Here is a 27677-nt window from a genome sequence, read left to right as displayed (position 1 = left end):
AACTTTTTGGACCCTTTGGATCAATTTTCATGGAGGGGCAGTTTGGGCATTTCACAATGCGTATTTTTTTATTTTCCTCAAAAGTCATGTAGAAAACTTAATTTTGAGGGGTGTTTCTTCTCTGTGTTTTTGCAAAAAAATTCATCTAGGCCTCCATATTCAGCCTCTGTTCTGGATTTTTCTGAAAAATAACCCCACAGCAGCTTTATGGGCTGCTGCTACCAGCCATGGTGCACTCAGCGCGCGCACGGCGTGCATGGGCGCGCGCATGGGCATGCGCATGGGGCTGTCATGGCCCCTCGTCGGGCTGCCGCGACGTCAATTCTTCTTTTGGGCTTTTCTCCTTTGTCCGGACTCCGATTCAAGTGAATTTTTTTTTGAACTTGACTAATTTTTCGCTGTCTTTCCAACGGTGTGCTCGGTTACACCTAGTTCTTCCTGAATAATTACCAGTTTACCCTTTTTGCCTTAAGTGCTCGTTTTTCTTCGTCATGCCGTTTCTCCTTCGTCCGGACTCCGAATCATGCGATTCTTGAGTCTATCTTCATTAGTTTTTCGTTGTCCTTCTAGAGGTGTGCTCGGTGGCACCCGAATCTATAGTTTTTAGAAATGACTATTTTGCCCCTGGGGGCTTATTTGTCATATTTTCGATCTTTTGCTTCAGCATCAGTTCTTGTTGAGTTCCACGACCTCATGGAAGGTCACTTTGACTTCTTTGAGTCTTATTTTCTGTTTTTGCTTCCATATTCGGATCCGTTATCGGATCATCCTTACGATTCATCACAAGACACGCTGGCCTAAAAACCAGGGTCGTCACAAAAATGTACCTTGGGTGGGCATGACTACCTAGGCCTAGCAGGGTACACATCCAACCATCATAGCCAGCTATGCATCCCAACGCACATACGCTCCCTAGCCAACGACTTTGAGACTTAGGCTCATAACATGGCACCATAAAAATATAATTAAATTCCATTCCAAAATCCATAGTAGTGCCGCTCAACTATATGTTGCCTTAACACTACAAATAAAACAGGATTAAACTTTTAGTTAATCTATTCTTTAATTCCAGAGTAGGTAGGACTTAGCGTTTTTGAGCTAATCCCACTAGTATGACACCATCCCATACCGGTGCATACAATCCTTCTATCAATAATGCACATTCATTAGAACATCAAAAACATCCAGAGTCTGACATAATAGCTATCAGATATAAGCAAGATTCTATTATGCATACAGTACATGATTAAAATCATGAAACATCCGTTTAAATTGCTGAAATAATGATATCCAATTTAAACTATCCACTTCCATAAAATTAACAGAACAGAAATTTATACAGTCCACCAATTAACGTCTATAGCATGGTATAATGAATATCAGAATTATAAACTGCACATTATACTAGAATTTTCAACCGATACTTCCATACTAGCTCGTTTGAATTTCTAAAACAAAGACAAGTAAATAAATCCTCCTATATCCTTGATGGCATGCAAAGTCATATTTAAATTTCATGTCATCAATTTCAATCCTTAACTCTAAATCCTAAGAATATCATAATGGTACACAGAGAATATAAGTTGAGCACATTATATGAATTTCAAAAAAATGCTTCCATACTAGTCCATTTAGTTTGCTAAGTCAGAACTAGCAACTTAAACTTGTACAACTCCCGACAGCATGTAATTTAATATCTAAAGTTCATGATGTCTAAAACCAGATCCTAAACCAACGTTCCTGGGACTTAAATATGTTATGTACATTATTGACAGAAATTCCCAAAAACTAATTTTCATACCAGACTATTTAGTTTGCTAGAACAAAACTAAAAATTAAACCTTCCTCCATCCTTGACAGCACGCCTATTAATGTCCAAAAATCATGATGTCCACTTCCAAAGCTTAAACCAATAATTTTAAGTCTTTAATGTATTTTATACTTCATTTAAGAACCCCCCATCAAAGTTCAGAATTGCCTTTTAGCCCCTGGAGTAGCAAAAATCCCAAAACTTCACGTGCTAGGCAAATACAAAAGGTTGAGGGGGCTCTAATTTAAGGTAGAGGAGGCTCCACTTAGGTAGAGGGGGCTCCAATTTTAAGTAGAGGAAGCTCCACTTAGGTAGAGGGGGCTCCAATTTTAAGTAAAGAAGGCTCCACTTAGGTAGAGGTGGCTCCAATTTAAAGTAGAGGAGGCTCCACCTAGGTAGAGAGGGCTCCAATTTAAGGTAAAGGAGACTCCACTCTTCTCAGCCTCCGTCTTCCTTTTCCTGCGTGTTCCAGACCCTCTGTCTTCCATTGGTAGGGTTCCTAGGTGTCTGAACTAGATCCCAACATGTATACGACACAGTATGCATCACAAATCTCAATTGAAAACATCTAATTAAGTATCACAATTCAAGATTACACAATTGACATAAAACTGTTGTAGTTTAAAATTGACATGAAATTTATATCAGTTAAAAATAGCATGCAATCCAACTATTAGTTTTAAAAGTTGAATTAATCCCTGGAGACTATAAAGGCTGCACAGAACACAAGTTTATAGGAAGGAGATAGAATGAAACTTGCCTTTAGGTTTCGGTTTGAAACCTAAACCACCGTCCATGAGTTCCGGAAACCCCAAGACTGCTTCCCCTTCTCTGACCACTGTTCTCTTCCTGTGTTGCTTCTAGGTTCAACCCACGAGCAACTCCCCTTTACAAATCCCTTGCCCCTCTATTTAACTCTCAAGACATTCTCTGTTTTGCCTCCCAAAACCCTCTATGTTTCTCTTTCTATGTTTTCCCCTCAAACCCTCTTTGTATTATGGGAAAAAGGGTTCTCAAACCCTTACAGACATATAGCTTATATATATATATATAGGCTCCTGTAAAACCCTAATCCTAATTCCAACCTAATTATATGTCGGCTACTTTATAACCTAACGTGATTACAAAAACATAAAACCCTAACATCATCAATAATAAAGCATACTATAATACACGTCATTTAATACAAATAAATAAAATCACTAAATAAAATCACAATTAAACAATTAAAGTAAAACAATTAAATAAATACAATTAACCACGTAAGTTAAATATTTACACAAATACCATTTAACAATAAATTTCATTAAACACAATCCAATCAATTAAGCAAGTAAGCACATAAGTCACTTTATTAAATAAAAATGCAATAAAAATCAAAATTAAATTCCCATTTTATCCTTTTGAAAACTAGGGGTATTACATTCTTCCCCCCGAACAAAAGGAATTTTTTCCTCGGAATTTTCAAAACTTTGAATTAATTTCTTTTCAAAATTCATTTCCGTTTTCATGTGGCACAGCCCCTTTATGAGCTCCACCAAATGCCAACACATCTAACAAAAATAATAGGTTTCTATGTTTAAGAAAAACCATAAATGCACAACTCCTAGGTTGTATCTATCAATCATCCAATCTTACCCAATATTTAGTAAAGGGTAACGATCCCGATTCCTCCAAGTTCCATAGAACAGAAGCACAAAATTCTTATGCATCCAGCGCTAACTAATTGGTAACGCTAAGCAATAGGCTACTGCCTAAACCGATAAACAAAACCATGAGAAGTCAATTATATATTGAGAACTGACCTTCCTCCAAAAACATTGCTTCCAACACGAAAGACATACCAAACAACCATTTCCGAATAGAAACTCTAATACACGAGTTCAACCATTTATAAAATCCGACTGCCGCCTTCAACCCACGTGCAATCCTCTACAAAAGAAAGTATTCTCTCTGATGTATCGTTAAATAAAACAAGGTTGTATTATATAACCTCACTTCCATGTCAGATCAACAAGTGGGAAATCTGCACCACATAATATCCAAAACCTCAACCGTTGGCACACTAACATCCTTGTGCCAACAATAACACAGGTAATAACTGAAAAGTGAAATAACACCTTCAATTACTCCTGCAAACCTAGGATATATATCCGACACATATCCGCCATGATCAAATATGATGTCTCGATCCAATCTCCGGCCTAGAGATACGAAGTATAGTTGTTGTTCCAACACCTACAAAAAAATTCCTTTGATATAGCACCTTGTATTCACTATAAGGAATAACCACATGCTATAACTCCATTATCAATGCAATGTAGAACTGATAAGAAACTCCCCAGGTAATCACTACTAGAAGTAATGTCCATAAGCAAACCTACTCTATCCACCACTCTTAATCCATATGGAATTAAAATTCCAACCAATGTTGCTAATTTCTACCAACCATCCATTCTGGATTAGTTCGACTCCCATTATGATATAGGAAGTGGCTAAAATTTCCAATGATATCCAAGTATCAATTTTCCACCTTGCTAACCAGTGATACTCTTAGAGACCGTTATGTACATGTCCCTATCCATAACGGCTCACCAAAACTAACCCTGTAAGTCGTGATGCATCTCATAACCATTTAACGGCACTGTAAAATTGACGAATTTTACATCTCTGTCACTCCGACCTTCCAAGCATCATGAAGACAAGCTACTAATCCTCCTTCAGTACCCTAAACTCATCTAAGTAAGATACTACCTCCTCCAAGGTCAGCTCTAACACTTTGAGTTGACCTCTTTAATTTCCTTAGTAATAGCAAGTGTTATTTTTACACATGCAAAAACTTAACTGATTGCGCAATAACCACCAAAGGTTCAATTACCATATCAGTTTATAAGATTATCCTCCTCCCAATAACGTCCACCAGGTGAGACTTAATGCAAAGTGTGAATCACCATATCTTTGCATCCAAGCCGTCTCGTGATCCGTGCTATTCATATGAACTTATATCTTTTCAGTTCCAGAATAGACAAATATGAAAATGATTTAATTTTATCAGTCAAGCAATATCCCCATCAGAATCCTAACCCTTATGTAGCATCAGCACTTTCTCACTAAATCCGTGGAAACGACTCTGTCATTCCTACTCTAGTAAAAGAAATGGCTGCAAGGATCTAGTGAGCTTTAATGGTCCATCTGAATTATCTACTAGATATCAGACTTGAGATAAAATCACTTTGTCCCTCCTCTTATCTGTCTGCAAAACATCTGCTTCATTCTGTGAAGCATCACGTTACTTCCAAGATAAATAAAGAACTAAGAATTGTGAACCTCAGTCCTTATGCCTTCCTCCCAATTTGTCAAACTTACCAATTCTAGAAAGTCAATCGATAATTCTATCTATCAGAAATCAACTAACAACAATTTTTCCACATACACCGTGCACCTCTCCTTTATGTAGGTGTTTGGCCTCACCTTCATGTCTTTGACATCCTACTTTTCTATCACAAGTAAGTGTCTATTAGACTTCTTGTCTAATTGTACAAGAATATAAAAGCTTTCCATTCTCCAATTAGTCAGTAATTTCCTAGCAACAACTACTTGATGCGAAACGTGACTAAAAAAAAAATTTCCATATTATTTGTGCAAATAAAGAGACTTACTGCCTTCTTGATATGCAACTTCGGCAATTCCTCCTAACGACACACCCTCACTAATAACATTCTTAATTAAGAATCAACTGATGTCTAGTTAGTCCGTCAACTACCCTCAGTCGGTGTCATTCCAATAAGTACTTAAATCAGTACAAAATATTCCTACTAACTGGGAATCAACTCTTGGAATTTCCAAGAAGATGTTTAGCAAAGTCAGTACCTCCGATATTTCATTGTAGCATTAAAGCACATCAAACCAATCGTACTAGATTATTTAACTCATACTATTGGTTTAATTATCCCATCCTGAAAATATACCATAATTTCGCATGTAAAAGTTTAATAAATTGGCTAGAATTTTGTATATCTAGCAAATCCTATGACTACATGCTCAAAATCCTAGCGTAACCAACGTTATTCCCCCCAAGATAGTAGTTGGCTGATCACACACTTGTGTCCCCAACTAAACCACATCCCCAATCCTGAATAATTGACGAAAAATTAAACACATAAGGCACATACAATAAAATAAAATGCAACCCTACTTACAATATCGTTCTTTCTAAAAAAGATAGTCTCTTGTGGAATCAACCTTACTAGATTGGTTCACAATGTCCTTTTATAGTTTCGTAAGTAATTATCCAACCCCGAAACATATGCTCATACCATAGCTCAAGCCAAAATCTATTTGCCTCAGCAATTTCCACAGGCTTAAACCTTATCCTCCTTATTTGCGGAATGCAAACCGTCTAATGTAACTGTATAAAGCAACTTAGAACATCACAACCTAATCCCCATACTCTCCGGAACGTGATAAGAATTATTGCTTCGTTCTGCTAAGAACCCCAACCAATTCCTATACTCCCAAAGAGTTCCCTTTATCTACCTCTTTTAAAGGTAATACGAAAGGTTAACTATATGTAGGTCGATCCACACCAACTCTACCAACATCCTTCGCTATTCTATTAGCGAACAAGATCACCCTCGTGCGATCCTTGATTTTCAATGTTCAATACCTTCTTCCTTGGGTATGATGAAATCTCCTCCACTAGAATCCTCTTTGGACTCCTATTCCTCGTTTGTCTCCTTTATGAGAACAACTGAAATCGTATTGGTCCCTTTTGCGGTGACCTAAAACACACTCCTAAATCCTTCATTGGCTTATACTTTTAAAAGTAACGCAAACCGAAACTAAACCTTCGATCCCAAGTTCTACTTCTAACAAAGAACTCGATAACATACTCATTTACTCTCGGAATCAATGTAATTAATAGTTAGAGGGTTATATTTTCAATATTTGCATCATTGCTACTTGTATTTATTTTGTATTGATTATGGTTAGTCACAAAGTAAATTCGAAGGCCGTCGTGTGTTTTTAGACAAAATGTTTTCTTATATATTTATTTATTTAAATTATTATTTTTGTCAAACAAATGTTTTATTGTGATCGATTTAGAAATAATCAAAGGTACCAAAATAAATATATTAATTAAGTAGTCGGATTGATGGCTTTATTTATCCGATAACTAATATGCATAGAAGGGTCAAAGTACAACATTGACCTAGAGGTTATTTATTATTTAATCGGAGTTCAGTTAATTTCTTTTAGTGGAGTAAAAATTAATTAATGAATTAATTTAATTGGGTCCATGGACCGGGTCAATTATTAATTCATTGTAGCCAAGAAAATAATAGGCCCAATAGGATTCTCACTCATAGCCCAACTTGATATTGGAATCCTATTAGATTTGAGATATGTGAATTAGAGATGGAGAATAATTTATGGTTTCCTTTTCTAATATTTATGTTGCCTATATATAGATGGGTTCATGTATATTTTAGGTGAGACTTAAGAAAAGAAAAAGGAATATATTTTTTCTCTCTCTAGATTTTAGGGTTTGCTTTCTCATCTAATGGAGGTTCCCACAAGCCAATTTTTCTAAGATCATTCATGGAGGCTTATGGGTGATTCCTAAAGGCAAAATTATTACTAAGAAGATGGAGATCCAAGGAGATGGCATCTAGCAAAGGGATCTACAATAAGTGAGAACATTCACTTTAGAGGAGAGACTTAAGGTTTACTCAAACCTTTGATGTAAGTATTCAATCTATTAATTGAATGATACATCATATTTTATTTTTGCATAAAACTTGTCTCTATGTGATGAATCAAGATCTATGAATCAAAATACCTCAAAAAGTTTTTAAAACTTGCACGTTTCCCAACAGTGGTATCAGAGCATGGTTTGATTCATTACTAGAGATCATGTTTTTATCAAAATCACCATTCATGGATCCAATTTATACATGCATATATATATTGATGTATGATGATGTATGTATAATTATGAATGAATGATGATGTGTGTTTGGGCCATGGATGAAGCTTATATGTTAATTAAATGTAATTTTATCTTTGGATGAATGTAAGTAAGGATTTGATTTAGCCGTTTGAAAGTTCAATGATGTAATTTAATTTTTTTTCATTGTATTTCAAATTGTAAATTTATTTAAAGCCATGTAATCTTCATCAGTGGGTACTATGAAACTTTAAGAAGGTTCAAGAGGGTTTAATTTGGCTTCAGGAATTTTCTGGAATTTTTTAGAATTTTTCTGAAATTTTTCTTGAATTTTTTGGGCCAAATTATATTTTCTAGAATTTTAAAAAAATTATTATGGGCTTTTCGGTGGTTTTCTGGCGACCGGACATTGACTGGCGGCGAGAGGAGCGCCAAAAAGGAGGATGGTTGTTCCAGCGCTTCGCAGTGCACCATCATATAGTGCAACCACAACCTCAGCCTTGGATCATCATCAAGAGCAATAAATGATCCCATGTAACGCAGCATAGGTACAATCGGCAAGAATTAAATCCAGTTGGCGCGTGTTAACACGCGCCAGCAATGCTGGACTATTCAACGCACGTGGCAGCGCGTAAAGGCGCGTGCCACGCACCTGTTGCTATCATCGGTGCATGAAAGGGCGTGCCACGCGCCTATTGCTATTCCCAGCGCATGGGGATGCGCAATAGCTTCCCCAGGTGCGTGCCAACGCATGCAAAACCTTTCAGGCACGTTCCAAGCACTGTTGTGCTTCTCCAGGCGCGTACCAACTCCCTACAGGTGGTCACAAGCCTTTGATTAACCCTTGCGCAATACTTAGAGCAATTAAATGTTAAAAGCTAAATCCATTGGCCATTTAATTTGCTTTATCTGCTATTTATTTATGTATGTGATGCATGGAATAATTAATTACTAATTATTTTTTGTTCATGCATTGGATCCATGATTTTTTATCTGAATGACTTGATTTATATTAATTAAATTATGAAAATTAATTGGATTTGATTACTAATTAATTAGAGGGCATTGATTGGAAAACGAAAAATTATTTTTATAGTGTGCCGTAAATTAAATATTAGTGAATCATTTAAAAGTCCAGATATTAACTAAATTTAATTGGATTAAAATCAAGGCGTTTTGCATGCATGAAATCATGAACTGAAAACCCTAATTATAAATAATTAAAAATTGAGTGGGAGCAGGGATTTTTATACGTTACCCCCATAGCCTTCGTTATTAGAACCATTGTAATTAGATCTTCAAAAATAAGGCCCTACGCATGATTTGAAGAGTCTGAGATTACAAGAATGGTTGTCTCATGAAAATAAAAATATTAAATGTTCATTGTAATTAGATCTTTAAAAATAAGGCCCTGCGCATGATTTAAAGAGTCTAGATTATAATGACAAGATATTTAATGTTTTATTTTTCGTTAGAGCATTAATAACGTTATACACTCAATCTAAAATTAATAGTGTTAGCTCCCCAATAGAGTGGTCCACACTGGTTGATTTTAGAAAGGCTAAACCTAATCGGGAATCATTTCATATAGATAGACAATGCATTGTCTTAAGAGATATGGAAATGATGGGTTTTTCCCGCCAATAGTAATAATGAACTTCGCCAACCGAATAAGTTATTGGCGTATTGGTTATCCGATTTTTCATGCAGTGGTTAAGGGACCCACATATTATTTTAATGGAAGTGCATGCCTAATAACAAATGAATCTCAGCAATAGTAATAATGAACTCCTCTATCAGGATAAGTTATTGACATATTGATTGTGTGATTTATTATGTTACGAAGTTGTGGGACCCGTATTAATTAAAAGGGATTGTTCACCAATAATGATAATGAACTCTTATTCTATTGAGATTTATTATATTATGTGATTGACAAACTCATTTTAATTTTAAATATGCATGATAATATTAATAATTCACCTTGTATATTGTATGAATGCATTTATATTTAGATTAATTATGTTTAATCCATTTAATCCGCTTGCTTACATATTCAATATATTTGGACCTCATTTATATTGACTGGAAAAGGAACTTAGATATTTTACTCACAACATAAGGGTACAAAATGTAATTACTACTCCTATACCTAATTCCTTTACTTTGAGATGCCAAATGAGATATTTTAGTGAGATTAGATAAAGCATATGCCTAAGTACTATGTCAAACTTGAATACCATCAAGATAGCCTAAGGAACTCCAGTATGAGATCGTATTTTGAAAATAATTGTTTATTATTTAAAATTAACTGGAGGTCAATAAGATTGACTTGGGTGGTAAGTTTCAAGTTGACATGATTATTGCCTTGTTACCAATCTCGTTCGGCTCTTTTAGAGTGAACTTAATAAGGAACCAGTTTGAGTTCACACTCACTGATATTCTTATAAAGTTGGAAACATATGAAGGGATAATCAAATGTATGGGCATTCCTATCAATCTAACCTAGTCTATACCATCTTCTTCTAGGCCTAAGTGGAAGGGCAAAGGAAAGAAGAAGGATGATAATAGGTTTGGGCTAGCACAAAACATGGGTATCCAAAATGTTAAAGGGAATAAGGCAGTATATGTTGAGGGCGAAGGAAATTGTTTCTTTTGCCGCTAATTAAGACACTAAAGTATAAATTGTCTAAGCAATGACATAGCATAGGAAAATGTATATTTAATCATTGAGCCATGTTATGTGGTTGTATCTATTAATTCCTGATGGATAGATTCTGGAGCCACTAAATATGTTTGCAATTTGTTGCAAGGATTTCAGGAATCCAGATGCCTCGATGATATGGATATATATTTGTCTTTAACCTGATGCCAATGTTGTAGCTAAGTTAGTGGAAGTATTACATCTGAAATTAGAGAGTATGAGGATATTAGTATTAGAGAACTATCTTTATGCACAGATGTTAGACGCAATCTAATTCTTGTTTCACTTTTGGTTTATAAAAACTGTGTTGTTATTTTGTAAAACTGGTTTTTATAAAATTGATTAGATGTGTGATTGCTTCTGGTGCATTGAAAGATGGTCAATATACTATAACCACAAGCTCTTAATATTTGCAGGATGTAGAAACTAATGTTGTATCTTCTAGGTTGAATGTTAAGAGAAAATTTATTATTGCTGACTCATTGTATTTTTAATGTCTATTTTTGGGTTGTAATCAGTCAAAATGAGATTTAAAGATTAGTCAAAGAAGGTTTATAACCTAGTGGGGTAGGGGAGCCTAAACCAAACTTGTGAATCTTGTTTTGAAGGATAGATAACCTTAAAGGCTTAATCAGCCAAATGAAATAGACATAAAGGACAATTGGAGTAGCTACACACAGACATGTGTGGTCTTATGAACATCCAAGAAAGATTACTCACGTTTTGGATAAATTTACCTGATGCGACACAAGTCTTAAACTTTTGGTATATTCCGAAAGTGTCAAGACTGATGTGGAGCACAAAATAGGTAAACTTATCAAAACACTTCGATCTGATCGTGGATATGAGTATTTCTTGGGATAGTGCAAAGACTATATGGTCAATGAGGGTGATGTGTATGAGTTTTTCCGCAATTGACACTAAATGGATTTAGGTGTCAATTAGGAATAACAGAATTCCGCTTAACATAATTAAATCTATGATTAGTTAGGCTACATTATCTCTTTCATTTAAGAGTTTAGCGTTAATGATATCGATGTGCATTATGATCTGCATTCCATCTTAGTATGTCTCAAGGATATACCGTTTAAGCTGCGTTTTTGACTAAATCTTAGTTTGAATCACATGCACATATGGGGTAGTCTTGTACATGTGCGCTTGATATGGACAAGTAAGTTGGAAACAGATCATATGCATGATAGTTTTGATAGCTACTCTAAAGGCACTAGGATAGATTATTTTATGATCTCAATGATAAAAGTTGATTGTTTACACTCACTGTTTATCTATAGGAGGATCATATTATGAATCACATACCTAGTAGCATAATATTAAAGAATATGGTATGGGTACCAGATGTACCATATATGAACACACTTATTATAGAGATTAAGAATTATATATGAATTCTCTATTGGTGCATCAGCATCATCTAGTACATAGATTCTTGCATCAATACATTGTTGTAGTGGAAGGATTATCTTCTAATCTGACAGAATCATGTTTCTAGGTGAGACCTTTATGGACATCCCTATTAAACATGAGTTGGACCCAGTAAGCTACACGGAAGGGTGAACCGATATGGATACAGATCGTTTTGGCAAGTTGCTATGAAATCAGAGTTGGAATCTATGTATTCTAATAAAATCTGGGATCTTGTAGAACGTTCTAGTAGGGTGATACCTATGGAAGGCAAGTTAATCTACAAAAGGATACCAGAAGATTTCTTACTGAATGAACCACATGTGTACAGGGTAATGTCATTATTTTTCTAATTCTGTATATTGTTGTCATCCTACTCATTTATAATGACGTGGAAGCTTTGTCATCATTAAAGAGGTAGTTGTTTAATTATTTTGAAATGGTGGATTTTCAAGATATACGCTATATTCCTAGGATCAAGCTTTTGCAAGATCAGGTTAAAAGGAAAATAGGCTTCTCTTAATAATCCTACATTGATAAAATTTTGACCAGGTTTGGTATACAAAACTCAAAAAATGAGTTCTTGCATTATTGACATGTATTGCTCTCTCTAGTAAGTAGTTATCCAAGACTAGCAGAGGAGATTGAGCAAATGAGACTGGAACAATATGCTTCGGCATATGGGAGTTTTATATATGCCATGGTCTATACCAAATAGAACATCTGCTATATAGTAGGGATAGTCAGTAGATATCAGTCCAATCCTGGACTTGATAACTAGTCTATTGTGAAAAATATCATAAAGTACCTTAAAAGAACCAATGATCTCATACTCAGTTATGGATGTGATGATATGGTCCTAGTCAGGTATGCTAGTTTTGATTCTCAATCAGAAGTAGATACTATGAGGTTCATGACTTAGTGTATGTTCACTTAATGGAAGGGAAATCAATTAGTAGATTGTTAAGCAGATTCTAACTACTGCCTTTAACCTGCAGGTGGAGTACATTACAACCTTAAAGGCGGCAAAGGAAGCCTTTTGGTTTGATATCAGTGATTTAGAGGTTATGGAGCATACTAGCCTGCCTATCGAGCTATATTGCGACAATAATGCAGAATTAGTCCAAACCAATAACCCAAGGTTCCATAGAGGAATAAGGTACACAGAGAGAAAATGTGACGGCTCTGGTTTTTAGGCCAGCGCGTCAGTGATGAACCGAAAGGATGATCCGATAACGGATCCAAAATGCAAAAGCAAAAACAAAAAAAAACAAAAAACAAGACTCTAAGAAGTCAAAGTGACCTTCCATGAGGTCGTGGAACTCAATGAGAACTGATGCGGAAGCAAAAGATCGAAAATATGACAAATAAGCCCCCAAGGGCAGAATAATCATTTTACATGGAAATGACGTCCCTATAATGGATATTATTTTTGAGACACATCCATGACTTTCCGTGAAGTGGAACTCAAAAGAAAGTAGCGGAAGCGAATTACAAGAAAACCGGACAAAAATAGCCCCAAGGGTAAAATGGTTATTTCTAAAAAAATATAAAATCGGGTGCTACCGAGCACACCACTGGGAAGACAGCGAAAAATTAATCAAGTTAGACTCAAGAATCACTTGATTCGGAGTCCGGATGGAAGAGAAGAGTCAAAACAAAGTTTTGACGTCTCCGAGGCCGTGAATAGTAACATGGGCAAAATGTTGAAGTTCGTGTGCCGTTTTAAGATACTAAACGATGTTTTCTGGAAAAACACGAAGAAGAAACCCCCTTAAAATAATTTTTCCAAGTTGACCATGTTGAAAGAAAATTTTATTTTTGACGTGAAATCCCAAAAATGCCCTTACAACAGACTTTTTCAAATAGTGCAAACGCGCACAGGAAATCAGATTTGACGCGGGTTTTTCGAGTCCGAGATGACATTTTCTGGAAAAATGTTATGAAGAAACCCTCCCTAAAATTACGTTATCTATGTGACCATATCAAGACCGTAATTTATTTTTCAAAGGAAATTCCCGAAATACCCCTAGATCAGTCTAGACCAAAAGGGTAAAAAGCTGCTACAGGATTTGAGATCGGAAACGAGCTACCAAATGATTTTTCTGGAAAAACACAAAGAAGAAACCCATCCCAAAATCAAATTTTCTACCCCGCAACGTGGACGAAAATAAATAAAATGCACTGTGAAGTGGCCAAAATGCCCCTCCAAGAATCTGAACAAGAGGTCCCAAAAACTGCTAAATAAAAATTAGAAAGCTGAACTTTGCGATGGATTTCCGGCACCAAGACAACATTTTCTGGAAAAACACGAAAAAGAACCCCCCCCCCCCCCCCCCTAAAATCACGTTTTCTAAGTGACCATGTTGAGACCGGAATTTAATTCCCGAAGGAAAACCCCAGAATGCCCTAAAATCAGATTATACAAGAAAATTGAAAAATGATTACATAGGAGGCTGAAATCACAAAGGAAAGGATTTTTCCCGGAAATGATCTTGCACGTAGGCGTAACTTACCTAATTGGATGTGTTACAATGATCTACGGCTTAAAAATACCACCGATGCAAAATTTGACCCCCCAATGGCCAAAAGGGCCAAAATGCACATGAAATGAAAATTTTGAAATTTAAAATTGACAAATAATTTCAAATTACCATTTGGCCCTTGGCCACACTTCATGCATGATTAATGAGACCTAGTGGAGGTGTCAGAACACACTTTGCACCACCTGATTTGAAAATGAACCCTTAATGGCTCAATTTTTACTATTTTAGCCCAAAAATGCAATATGTGAACTAAAATGCAAAAATGAAAACTAAATGGTGTTTGGCCCTTGGCCACACCTCACATATGGCAAATGAATACTAAAGAATGAATTTCACACAAAATGCACACACCAGTGCGAGAATGACATATCAAAACCCTAATTTTCATACTTTTCTCAATAAAGGCAAAATTCAACATTCATGAATATTCATGGATTTCAAATAAAGTTTGGCCTTTGACCACAAATTATATACATGGACTGAGAATCAAAAAGTGTGCTTAGGCACACATTACAAGTATAGAATCAAATATACACATTTGACAAATAAAGCTACAAATGGCATTTCAAGCCAACCCTTACAAGAATGGAACCTTCAAGTCCACAAATCATCCAAGCATGATGAGAATCTCAACCTTGATTCCTGTACCTGAAATATGCCCCAGTAACTTTGGGGTGAGTAACATAAAGCTACTCGTAGGAAATGAGTATGCATCAACCTAACGTTTTACATGTTTGCATGATTTAAACATCGTGGTTCATTCCACCTAGCGTCTATGTCAAAGGTGAGACTCAGGAAACATCCTAAGCTGCCTAAGATCATTTCTAGCATAAAACACATCATTCATGCAATTCAAACAACATAGAAGCATGCTATACAAAGCGACAAAATATAGATTCTCAAAGTCATCAACTTGAAATCTAAAATGTGTAAACAACTAAATATAACCATTTAGCATAAATTGGAGTTTCTAGTACCACACGTCAAGACATAGATCCTCAAAGTAATCAACTTGAAATCTAAAAGTGTGTAAATGACTAAAGTGGGTCATATCATGTAACGTCTATGTTCCAAATGAATCTATAGGATCATTCCTAAATCACATTTGAACAATATAGCATAGATGTGCTTAACAACATCAAAATTTATAATGATTCATTAAAAATTATGAAACATGAATGTACTTAATCACATCAAAACCTGCAATGATTCATTACATATCATAATGCCTGAATGTACTTAACAACATTAAATCGCCAATAACCAAAACCACAAGTCACAATTAAACATTGATTGTCAACTTAGAATTGAATGCGAAAACAAATAGTTGAAGACTTGGACATCACGTCTCGGAATCAACCAAGAACAAATTGGTTATTCCGGGCATTAACCTGCTAGGAAGACCACCTTAGTGCGCACTATCTCAATGGGGAGAACTCATACCTCCCGCACTAGAGCCAAACTCTAGCCATATCACAGTACCAATGTCCCAAGACTCCAAAATAAATAAGTTAACAACTTATATACGAAATATATATATATATCAGCACGAAACTACATTCCATACATAAGTAGGTTGAAACCACACAATATATGCCCTAAATCCACAACTATTATAAGATTACAATGTCAAATCTTCAGAACACGATTCGTTACGCGCTATAATAACATCACATGTTGAATCTTCAATGTGCGATTCGTTACACGCTATAACAATATAATTTAATATTGAAACATAATCGCATAAGTCCATTACAAGTCTAAAATCATGCTTCAAACATAATATCAATGTTAAACACATGATTTAATCAATAATGCAATAGAAACAGAAATTAATTATATAACCTAATTAATTTTTCTAAGTTTCATATCTCAATCAACTGAACCCTAATTAACACATGTTAAACAACATAACTTATTCGTTACATGAATCAAATCAAAAGTTTACTTAGGTCATTGGATCAACAGGATAGAATTTAATTAAAACATGATAATTAAATCCCTAAATTCTAAAACAACATCAAATGGTCCCAAATTAACATATGCTAGTATACAAGCCCTAGTCATTACAAATATCAAATTAAAAACTTAATTAGGCCAATGGAACCATTAAATGGATTTTAATTAAAATCTCTAGATTTTTATACTTATCCAAATGCTCTCAAATTAAAGTATGTTAAGGAACATGCCAAGACTTAATTTAAAAACATATTATAAGCTCATTTCATGCAAGGTACGTCCATGATAATTAAACTTTCAGAAACGATACTTATTAAATAAAAAGTGCAATTCTTATTCAATTAATCCCAATTTAATATATGTTAACAAACATATCAAAGCATAATTTATCATCATGCCACAATTCAATTCTAAGCTATATACATCCTTGTAAATTAAATTTCATACAAAGAAATAAATATTACTAATTTTCTAAATTTGATACAAGACATGCAAACAAGTTGTATAATCATGGAAAACACTTAATACAACACATATATAATCCTAAAACATCCCTTACCTCAATTTGAGATGAAAATCTTAAAAGCCACCAAAATGAAACGGCTCCGAATCCGACAATACTTTGGGGTTTTGTCGGGAACAACGCCTTGAACATTAAACTCTAAAGAGGACCTACCAAAATCCTAACTTGACCTCAAACCCGAACTCAAAAATTGGTCAAAAACGGGTTCTAATAAGGGGGAAAGAAGCACATAGTCAAGACAAACACAAAAAGCGAAGGCACTATGTCTTTATAACAAAGGGAAGGAGGTTTAAATGAGAGGAGAATGGTGGCAGCCCCGCTTGGGCTGCCATGGAAGCTTCAGGTCGTGCATGAAGAGAGAAGAAAGTGACTTTTTAATTTTATAACCCCCTATTTATAGTAAAACCCTAAAAGTGCCCCGAAAGGGCCCCGCCGGGTCCGGAAAAGTGGAATTTGAGCAGACGTGCTCAAACGGCAAAACTCCGTGAATAAAAAAAGATTCAAAATGACAAAACATGAACAACGGAAGAAATGGCGTCAAAAATCGAGTCCCGAGCAGAGAGATATGCCCTGAACAAGTTCGGCGGCAACCGGAGTCAGAAACTCTGAAACTGGAGAAAAACGACCAGAACGGAATTCTAAGAGTACACAATTCGATGAAATGTGAAAATGAATCCCATACGAGGATCCAGGCTCTAGACGAGGTATTTTTGCAATAACTTTCGCTAATTGCACAATGGCCCGTCCAAAAAGTGAAAACTGCATTAATGGCCTAGAATGAAAATATCTTCAAAAAATATTTTCTTAAAAACCCCTGAAATAAAATATCTTCAAAAGATATTTACGAAAAACACCCCAAGAAAAGAAAAAGATTCTGAAAAACAATGCATCCATGCTCCTATGGACACCGGGAGCAACCAGAGTACTTTCTTACAAAAGTAAAGATACGTATTTTGTGGAAACCACTTAGGATGAAGGTACATGAAGTCAAAAACCAACTCTGAGCATGAAAAGTGAGGTTGTGCCAAAAAGTGACAAACGGGGAAAAGACAAAATAGGGAAAAAGACGAAATAGGGAAAATAACGAAAAGTGAATAGTGTCGAAAAACGAAAAATGTGGGAATGACTCGATCCTCAAAAGAAGTTGTCAATCCAAGGAAAAGAGTCTCAAAAATCATTCCAGAGCACTCGAGATGACACTAAGTGATGAAAAACTGAACTTAGAAAGGAAAAGAACAACGGAAAAAAAAATATCCGTGAAAATCTGAGAAAAAGGAAAGGAAGGAAAATGACCGGGTCATTACAGGAAAGTATCATGTCCTACATGATATTGTTCGACAAGAAAATGTACTTGTGGCTATAACATTGCTTTGGAACACAACTTTATTGATCCATTAACAAAGGTGTTTTGATCAATAGTTTTGATCGTCACCTGGATAACATTAGAGTTAGATGCAATCCGAATTAGCTATGAGGGCAAGTGGGAACTGTTGGGATTTATATGCCCTGACATAGCAAATTCCTGTTTGGATTAAAGTGACATATGTTCCTGACGTATCTGAAATATTTATGCTTTATACAATTAGTGAATTCAATGTATTATGTTTCGATTCATTATGGAATTGATAGTGTCCACTTAATTACAAGAGATATTTATATATGTATGTGATGGCGATCAATACATGAATATAAATAGTAATCATAAATTGTTTATAGTCAGCAATTATGGATGGACTCATAATTAATTAAGACTTGAACTAGATTTGCGTTAGGTTGAGATATATTGCGAGAACCGTCATATGCAATTGCTCCTTATCACTGTCATGGCATTTGACTTTTAAGCATGATAGAAATATAGACTCTTTTATTAATTAGTAATTACTTTGATTTGTTTGGCGGAATCTTCGGAATCCTTAGAGTGACACTTTGGGTAATTATATAATTAATAGTTAGAGGGTTATATTTTCAATATTTGCATCATTGCTACTTGTATTTATTTTGTATTGATTATGGTTGATCACAAAGTAAATTCGAAGGCCTTCATGTGTTTTTAGACAAAATGATTTGTTATATATTTATTTATTTAAATTATTATTTTTGTCAAACAAATGTTTTATTGTGATCGAGTCTGAAATAATCAAAGGTACTAAAATAAATATATTAATTAAGTAGTCGGATTGATAGCTTTATTTATCCGATAACTAATTATACATAGAGGGGTCAAAGTGCAACATTGACTTAGAGGTTATTTATTATTTAATTGTAGTTCAATTAATTTCTTTTAGTGGAGTATAAATTAATTCATGAATTAATTTTATTGGGTCCATGAACCGGACCAATTATTAATTTATTGTAGCCAAGAAAATAATAAGCCCACCAATTATTAATTCATTGTAGCCAAGAAAATAATAAGCCCAATAGGATTCTCACTCATAGCCCAACTTGATATTATAATCCTATTAGATTTGAGATATGTGAATTAGAGATGGAGAATGATTTATGGTTTCCTTTTCTGATATTTATGTTGCCTATATATACATGGGTTCATTTATATTTTAGGTGAGACTTAAGAAAAGAAAAAGGAATATATTTTTTCTCTCTCTAGATTTTAGGGTTTGCTTTCTCATCTAATGGAGGCTCCTACAAGCTTAGTTTTCAAGGTCATTCATGGAGGTTTATGAGTGATTCCTAAAGGCAAAACTATTACCAAGAAGATGGAGATCCAATGAGATAGAATCTAGCAAAGGTATCTATAATAAGTGAGAACATTCACTTTAAAGGAGAGACCTAAGGTTTACTCAAACCTTTGATGTAAGTATTCAATCTATTAATTGAATGATACATCATATTTTATTTTTGCATAAAACTTGTCTTTATGTGGTGAATCAAGATCTATGAATCAAAATCTCTTGAAAAGTTTTTAAAACTTGCACTTTTCCCAACAGTTTAATGGTGTATGTTTTGCCTATTTCAACCATCATTCCTTCGATTAGATTTTTCCACCCAACATTATTAAAAGTTGTATTTGTACGATTTCCTTGCCTAACCTCTTCTTCTATCAGTAAAATAAATTTCTCTTCCAAATAGTCATCCCAAATATTTTTCCCATCATCCATCGTGTCCATATCTACTTGCACATCATCTCCCAAGCTCATTTCATTGGCATATTCATTGTAATAACCTGGTCATTTGCCACCCTTTCCTTTTTCTGAAATTTTACGGGTAATTTTTTTCCGTTTAATTTTCCTTTCTAAGCTCTGTTTCTTATCGCATAGTGTCGTCTTGAGTGCTCGGAAATGATTTCTAAGACTCTTTAGTTCGGATTGACAACTTCCTTTGAGGACCGAGTCATTTTTGCATTTTCACTTTTCGGACACTATTCACTTTTTGTCCTTTTCCCTATTTCGTCCTTTTCCTTATTCTGTCTTTTCCCCGTTAGTCAGTTTTTGGCATAACCTCACTTTTTGTGCTCGGAGTTAGTTTTTGACTTCATGTACCTTCATGTTAAGTGGTTTCCACGAAATAAGTATCTTTACTTTTGCAAGAAAGTACTCTGGTTGCTCCCGGTGTCCTAGGGGTATGGATGCACAGTTCTTCAGAATCTTTTTCTTTTCTTGGGGTGTTTTTCGTAAATATATTTTGAAGATATTTTCATTCTGGGCCATTAGTGCAGTTTTCACTTTTTGGAGGGGCCATTGCGCAATTAACGAAAGTTATTGCAAAAATACCTCATCTGGAGCCTAGATCCTCGTACAGGATTTATTTTCACATTTCATTAAGTCGTGTACCCATAGAATTTCCTTCTGGTCGTTTTTCTCCAGTTTCAGAGTTTTTGGCCCTAGTTGCCGCCGAACTTGTTCAGGGCATATCTCTCTACTCGGGACCTGATTTTTGACGCCGTTTCTTCCGTTGTTCATATTTTCTCATTTTGAATCTTTTTTGTTCATAGAGTTTTGCTGTTTGAGCGCGTTTGCTCAAATTTCACTTTTCCAGACCAGGCGGGGCCCGTTCGGGGCACTTTTAGGGTTTTCCTATAAAAGGGGGGTGAGACATTTCATTTTTCACTTTCTCCTCCCTTCATGCACAACCTGAATCTGCCATGGTAGCCCAAGGGGGGCTGCCACCCTTATCCTCTCATTTAAACCTCCTTCCCTTTGTTATAAAGTCAGTGCTTTTACGTTTTGTGTTTGTCTTGACGACGCGCACCTTTCACTCTTATTAGAACCCATTTTTTGCCAAATTTTGAGTTCGGGTTTGAAGTCAAGTTGTGATTTTCATTGGGCTTCTTGGGGATTTTTGTTGATCTTGTTGTCCCCGACAAAACCCTTCGGTATCGTCGGATTCGGAGCACTTTTATTTCGGCAGGCCTTTGAGATTTTCATCTCAAATTGAAGTAGGGGGTGTTATAATTTATTTTCTTGTTATATTGCATGCTTGTGATGCTTATACAACTTGTTTACTTGCTTTGATATCAAATCTAGAGATTTAATTTAATTATTTTCTTGTATGAGATTTGATTTTCCCGGTTGCTCATAACTTGGTTTAAATATGTGGCATGATAGAATATTACCCTTTGACATAGTCATTGACATATATTAAATTGAGAGCTTTTGGACAAGTAATGAAGTTTTTATTTAATATTTATCTTAAGTGAAAGATTAATTCATGTGGCCTTATCTAGCTTAAAATCAATATGTGTTAGCATATTATGTTAGGCTTTAATAATTAAAAGAAATCAGGGATGTTTTGAAATCTAGTAATAATTAATTAATTTGATTAATTAATTTGCTCCAAGTGTACTATTCATTTCCTTGAAATTCTGACTTGATATCCTTGATGTGCATGCCATGTACTTTCATATATATTAAATCTAGAGTATTTGATTAGGTTTTGAAACCTTTCATTTAATTAGTTTCTTATTTAAGAGTTAATTCTCATGATGGTAAGCACCTTAGAATTAAATTGTGGTATGCTAGTAAATTAGGCCTTGGTATGTTGAGTAAAATATATTAAATTCAGAGCATTTGAATAAGAATTGCAAAAATTATTTAATATTTATCTTTTATGAAAGTTTAATTCACATAGTTGAAACAAGCATGAAAACAACTTGTAATATGAGATTAAAATAGGCCTTGACATGTTCTCTAACCTATGTTAAATTGTGAGCATTTGGATAAGTTTAGAAATCTAGAAATTTTGAATTAAATGAATTAATTAAAAATCTAATTAATGGTTCCACTAGTTTAATTAAGTTTTAACTTAATAATGGAAGTAACTTGGGCTTGCTCACTTGTATATATCCATTTGGGGCCATTTGGGGTTGTTTTAGAAAATCTAGAGATTTAATTAACATGTTTCAATTAAACTCTATTTTGTTGTCTCAATGATCCAAATTAGTTTTTGAGTTGGTTTATGTAGTGACCATACCATGTTGTTTAACATATTTGAAATTGGGATAGTTTGGATGAGATTGCATTTTAATATTGAAATAAAATTGTCATAGTGTGTAACGAATCGTACACTGAAGATTCGACATTGTGAATGTCATTGTGGACTTGAACTCTAGGACATAGGTTGTGTCGATTCAATATTGCATGTGCATGTAAAGTCATTCCTAGACATTATTTGAGATGTATAAGTTTGGTTTAACTTATTGATTTTGCATAAGTTTTGAACTTATTATTTTTGGAGGCTTGTAAGGATCATATTCATGTGATGGCAAGGGTTTGGCTCTAGTATGGATTCGTGAGTTTCCTAAGTCATATGAAGTACGCAGTAGGTAGTACCTTCTGGGTCGTAATTATCCGGAATAACTTATACATGTGCGCACTAGGTAGTACCTTGCGGGCTAGTAACCCGGAATAACTCGATTGGTCTGCAGCCAAGGATCCTAGTCTTTCCACTATTTGATTTTGCATTTAAATTCAAGTTGTTAATCATGGATTACTTGTAACTTGTGAATTTATCCTTATCTTGCATTTTAGATCTTATTTGGTATACTTGAGACTGTATACTCGCTTTGTGTATTAGATCTTATTTAGTATACTTGAAACTGTATACTTATTTTGTGTGTTTAGATCTCATTTAGCATACTTGAACTTGTATCCTTGGCTGCATATCTAAACCCTATTTAGTATACTTACGTATTGTATGTTTGATTTGTGCAATCGGATTTCATTTTGTATACTTGTGTTGTGTATACTTGTCTTATGCGTAATTCATTTAGCTTAGTATACTTGTGCCTGTATACTTGATTCATGAGTTTTCCATGTTAATTGTATATTTGTATATGCATGCTTAGACATTGCATAACATGTTTAATATGGATTAGTATACTTGTAAATGTATGCTTCTATATCGAATATCATGTTTTAATATTAACTTGCATACTTGAGCATGTATACTTGTATGTTGTGGTTCAATTCAATTGTATGAGTAGCTTAGGATGCTCCCTGAGTCTAACCTTTGACATAGACATTAGGTGGCATGACCCTTTTTAATTTGTTTCAAGTCAATAAAATCTCTATAGAAATCGAGTCGATGCATGCTCATTCTCTACAAGTAAACTTGTTTACTCACCCCGAAGTTACTGGGGGGCTGTTTCAGGTACGAAGGCTTGGTTCATGATGCTTATCGTTCATTGGGATGACTTATAGCTTTTAAGTTCCATTTCATGTAAGTGTTAGCATGAAATGCCATTTGTAGCCATTTTGTCAAATGTGTATATTTTATTCCAAACTTGTATTATGTGCTTAAGCACACTTTTTGACACTCATTCCATGTATATAATTTGTGGCCAAGGGCCAAATTTTATTTGACATCCATGAATATTTATGAATGTTAAATTTTGCCTTTAATGAGAAAGGTATGAAAACTAGGGTTTTGATATGTCATTCTCGCACCGGTGTGTGCATTTTGTGTGAAATTCATCCTTTAGTATTCATTTTCCGTATATGAGTTGTGGCCAAGGGCCAAACACCATTTAGTTTTCATTTTTGCATTTTAGTTCACATATTGCATTTTTGGGCCAAAATAGTAGAAATCGAGCCTTTAAGGGTTTATTTTCAAATTGGGTGGTGCAAAGTGTGTTCCGGCACCTCCACTAGGTCTCATTTATCTTGTATAAAGTGTGGCCAAGGGCCAAACGGTCATTTAAAACCATTTCCTAATTTTGGTTTCCATATTTTCCATTTCAAGTTCATTTTTGCCTTTTTGGCCATTGAGGGGTCGGATTTTGACTCGGCGTGCATGATCGTTTCCGGGAAAAACCCTTTCCCTTATGATTTGAGCCTCCTATAGAATCATTTTTCAATTTTCTTGCGTAATCTGATTTTAGGGAATTCTGGGGTTTTCCTTCGGGAAATAAATTCCGATCTTCATATGGTCACAAAGAAAATATGATTTTAGGGGGGTTTCTTCTTCGTGTTTTTCCAGAAAATGTCATCTTGGTACCGGAAATCCCTCGTGAAGTTTCAGCTTCCAATTTTCATTTTACCAGCTTTTTGGCCTTCATGACCAGATTTCATAGAGGGGCATTTGGGCATTTTACAGTGAGTTTTTTTTAATTCTCTTGCGATTCACGTAGAAAACTTAATTTTGAGGGCGGTTTCTTCTTTGTATTTTTCCAGAAAAATTCGTTTGGTAGCCCGTTTTCAATCTCAGATCCTGTAGTAGCTTTTTGCCCTCTTGTCCAGTTCTGATCTAGGGGCATTTTAGGGATTTTACAGTGAGTTTTTTTCGCTTCCTTCCACGTAATCGGGTAGAAAACTCGATTTTAAGGGGACTTCTTCTTCGTGTTTTTCCATAAAAATCCGTTTCGGACCACGTTCAGTCTCAGTTTTGGTTGAAATTTTCTCTTTCCTAGCATGTCATGGTGCATGCCATTGGACGCCGAATGGGGCGCCGGCATGGGGCATGTCATGGCCTTCGTTGGGCCGCCGCGACGTCACAACTTCAAACACTCGTTTCTCCCTCGTCCGGACTCCAAATCGAGTGAAATTTTTTTTGAACTTGATTAATTTTTTGTTGTCTTTCCAATGGTGTGCTCGGTTGCACCCGAATCTTCCTGAATAATTACCAATTTACCCTTTTAGCCTTAAGTTCTCGTTTTTCTTTGTCTTGCCGTTTCTCCTTCGTTCGGACTCCGAATCATGTGATTCTTGAGTCTAACTTAACTAGATTTTCATTGCCTTTCTAGTGGTATGCTCGGTGGCACCCAAATCTCTAGTTTTTAGAAATGACTATTTTGCCCCTAGGGGCTTAATTGTTATTTTTCCGATCTTCTGCTTCCGCGTCAGTTCTCATTGAGTTCCACGACCTCATGGAAGGTCATCAAAGTGTCTTAGAGGTGTGTTGTGCCTTGGGAGACCGTTGACTTATTTCTTGCTTCCGCATTTGGATCCGCTATCGGGTCAATCTTCGATTCATCACAGGACGTGCTGGCTTAAAAACCAGGGTCGTCACATTCATATAGATTATTGGGATTAAGATCCATCTAACAAACATAATGGTTATAAAATTATAATCAGAAATATTACTAAGAACCAATTATATAGGTAGCATGGTAAACAATAACTCAAGTTCTATACAAATAAAAAGTATAAGAAGCTATATTATAACTCTTACTGAGAACCAATCAAAAAAAAATTTTAAATCAAAAACAGTTACAAGTTAGAAGTCACTTTGCATATAGGTAGTATGATAAACAGTACAAATACACAGCAAAATGGAAGGCAGAAAAATGGAGCAATCTGTATATTCAGAAAAATGGAAGACAGAACAACAAAAGACAGAAATTCAGCAATGTGATGTTCCTTTAAATAAGAAGATCAGTAAATCAAGAAGAAAGGCTCATGCATTTTTGGGATTAATGCTGATCAGAAAGAAAACTAATGAGACACATTTTAATAAGCTAACCAGAACAGTTGAAGCAAATCATAAAACACATAACAGGAACCACAGGAACAAGAATCTGAAATCAAACCAAACTGCAAGAAACTGCGTCCTTCATCTTGTCAACTATTATTAATCAAACCAAACTAGCTGTAACCAAACTGGGTAGATTTTTGATGTTTCCAAAAGATTGATAGCTGTTAAGCGTTAACATGTTCAGAAAGAGTAAAAATTAACAAAGTGACTTCAAAACCAATTTATAAAATCTGAATCTTAACAAAACTTGAATTTCTGAAGTAAGGTTTTCACATCCAAGCACAAATTCAACCAAAAATAAGACACAAAATAGTAAAATGTGAATCGAAGTGACAAAACTTGAATTTCCAAAGTAGGGTTTTCAGATCCAAGCACAAATTCAACCAAAAATAAGACACAAGATAGTAAAATGTGAATTGAAGAGACAAAACTTGAATTTCCAAAGTAGGTTTTTCAGATCCAAGCATAAAGTCGACCCAAAATGTTACACGACATGAAAAAAAAAAAAAAAAACTCATCCAAGTAACAAAACTGAAACCCTCACCACTAGGGTTTCAGATCCAAGCAAAAAAACAAAGACGAAATAGGAAAAAATTACCATCAACACGAAGAAGAAGACAAACAAGACAGAATGGAGCTATATTTATTGATCGGAGCCTACAGGAATGTCGTTTGTAGTGACGGGATGGTTGAAGCTCGGTGCACAGTGAAATCGCCTCCGAATCGCCTTAGGGTTGCTCTCGATTGCTTCTCAGATTTGTGGCGATATTTTGGACATATTGCTTCAAGTATTTGGGCCACTAATGGGCTACAATGCAGAAGCAATTTACCGCTACAGTAGTGGAAGCAACAAAAAGCATCAAAATGATGCTTCTAAAAATAGGCCCAATAATGGAAGTGTTTCAGCACTGTTTGGAAGCATAGCAGATTTTACCAAACATGCTTTGGGCCGGAATTTTGCTATAGTAACCGGCCCAAAGCAAAAAACAAGTGGCAGAAGCAGCCATCAAACAGGCCCTTAGACTTTTGGGTTTCAAATCAATGTGGCAAAGGTATTTGACAAGGGATAAAATGGTCTTTTCATATAGAATTGGATGCAACCATGCATACCATTGTATAGACAAGCAAAAATTAATAAACTTAGGCTCAAAAATCACTTAAATTTGATTCTGGACGAAAAAGATATGAAGCCTCAAAGTTTCATTTAAAAAAAAAAAAAAAAAAAAAAAAAAAAAAAAAAAAAAACACCACAAAATGGTGCTCAAGTGCTACTACCAGAAAATCATTCTGATGCAAAAAAAAAAAATTTGTTGTCCAAAACAGAGAGCTGAAACAGGCTAGAAGATGACATTTTCTAGAAAAACACGAAGAAGAAACCCCCCCCCCCCCTAAAATCGAGTTTTCCACCCAACAACGTGGAAGAAAATGAAAAATACTATCTATGAAATACCCAGAATGCCCCTAGATCAGAATAAGCACAAAAAGGGCAAAAATACAACTTTGCACCAAGTATGCATTTGACCCTAAATGCATTTCTAGACTGAAATGAATATGCACACAAATGTAATAAGTGATTTCAAGCACATGGGAATCGTCTGTGGCTCCTTAGAAGACCCGATGCACAATCCGATCCCCCGATGGGCAAAAGAGGCGAAAATGCACAAGAAATGAAAATTTTGAAATCCAAAATTATGAAATGGTTTCAAATTACCGTTTGGCCCTTGGCCACACTTCATACATGATTAATGAGACCCTATGGAAGAATAAAAATGGAATTCCCACACCCAATGCAAACATGGTGAGACAATGACTTGTCATTTTTCTATTTTTCCTAA

The sequence above is a fragment of the Cornus florida genome, unplaced genomic scaffold, assembly GCF_030987335.1.
Source record: "Cornus florida cultivar Cherokee Brave unplaced genomic scaffold, ASM3098733v1 CherokeeBrave_3.0.0_Hap2_Chr08, whole genome shotgun sequence".
NCBI lineage: Eukaryota > Viridiplantae > Streptophyta > Magnoliopsida > Cornales > Cornaceae > Cornus > Cornus florida.
This window is presented reverse-complemented; position numbering follows the sequence as displayed.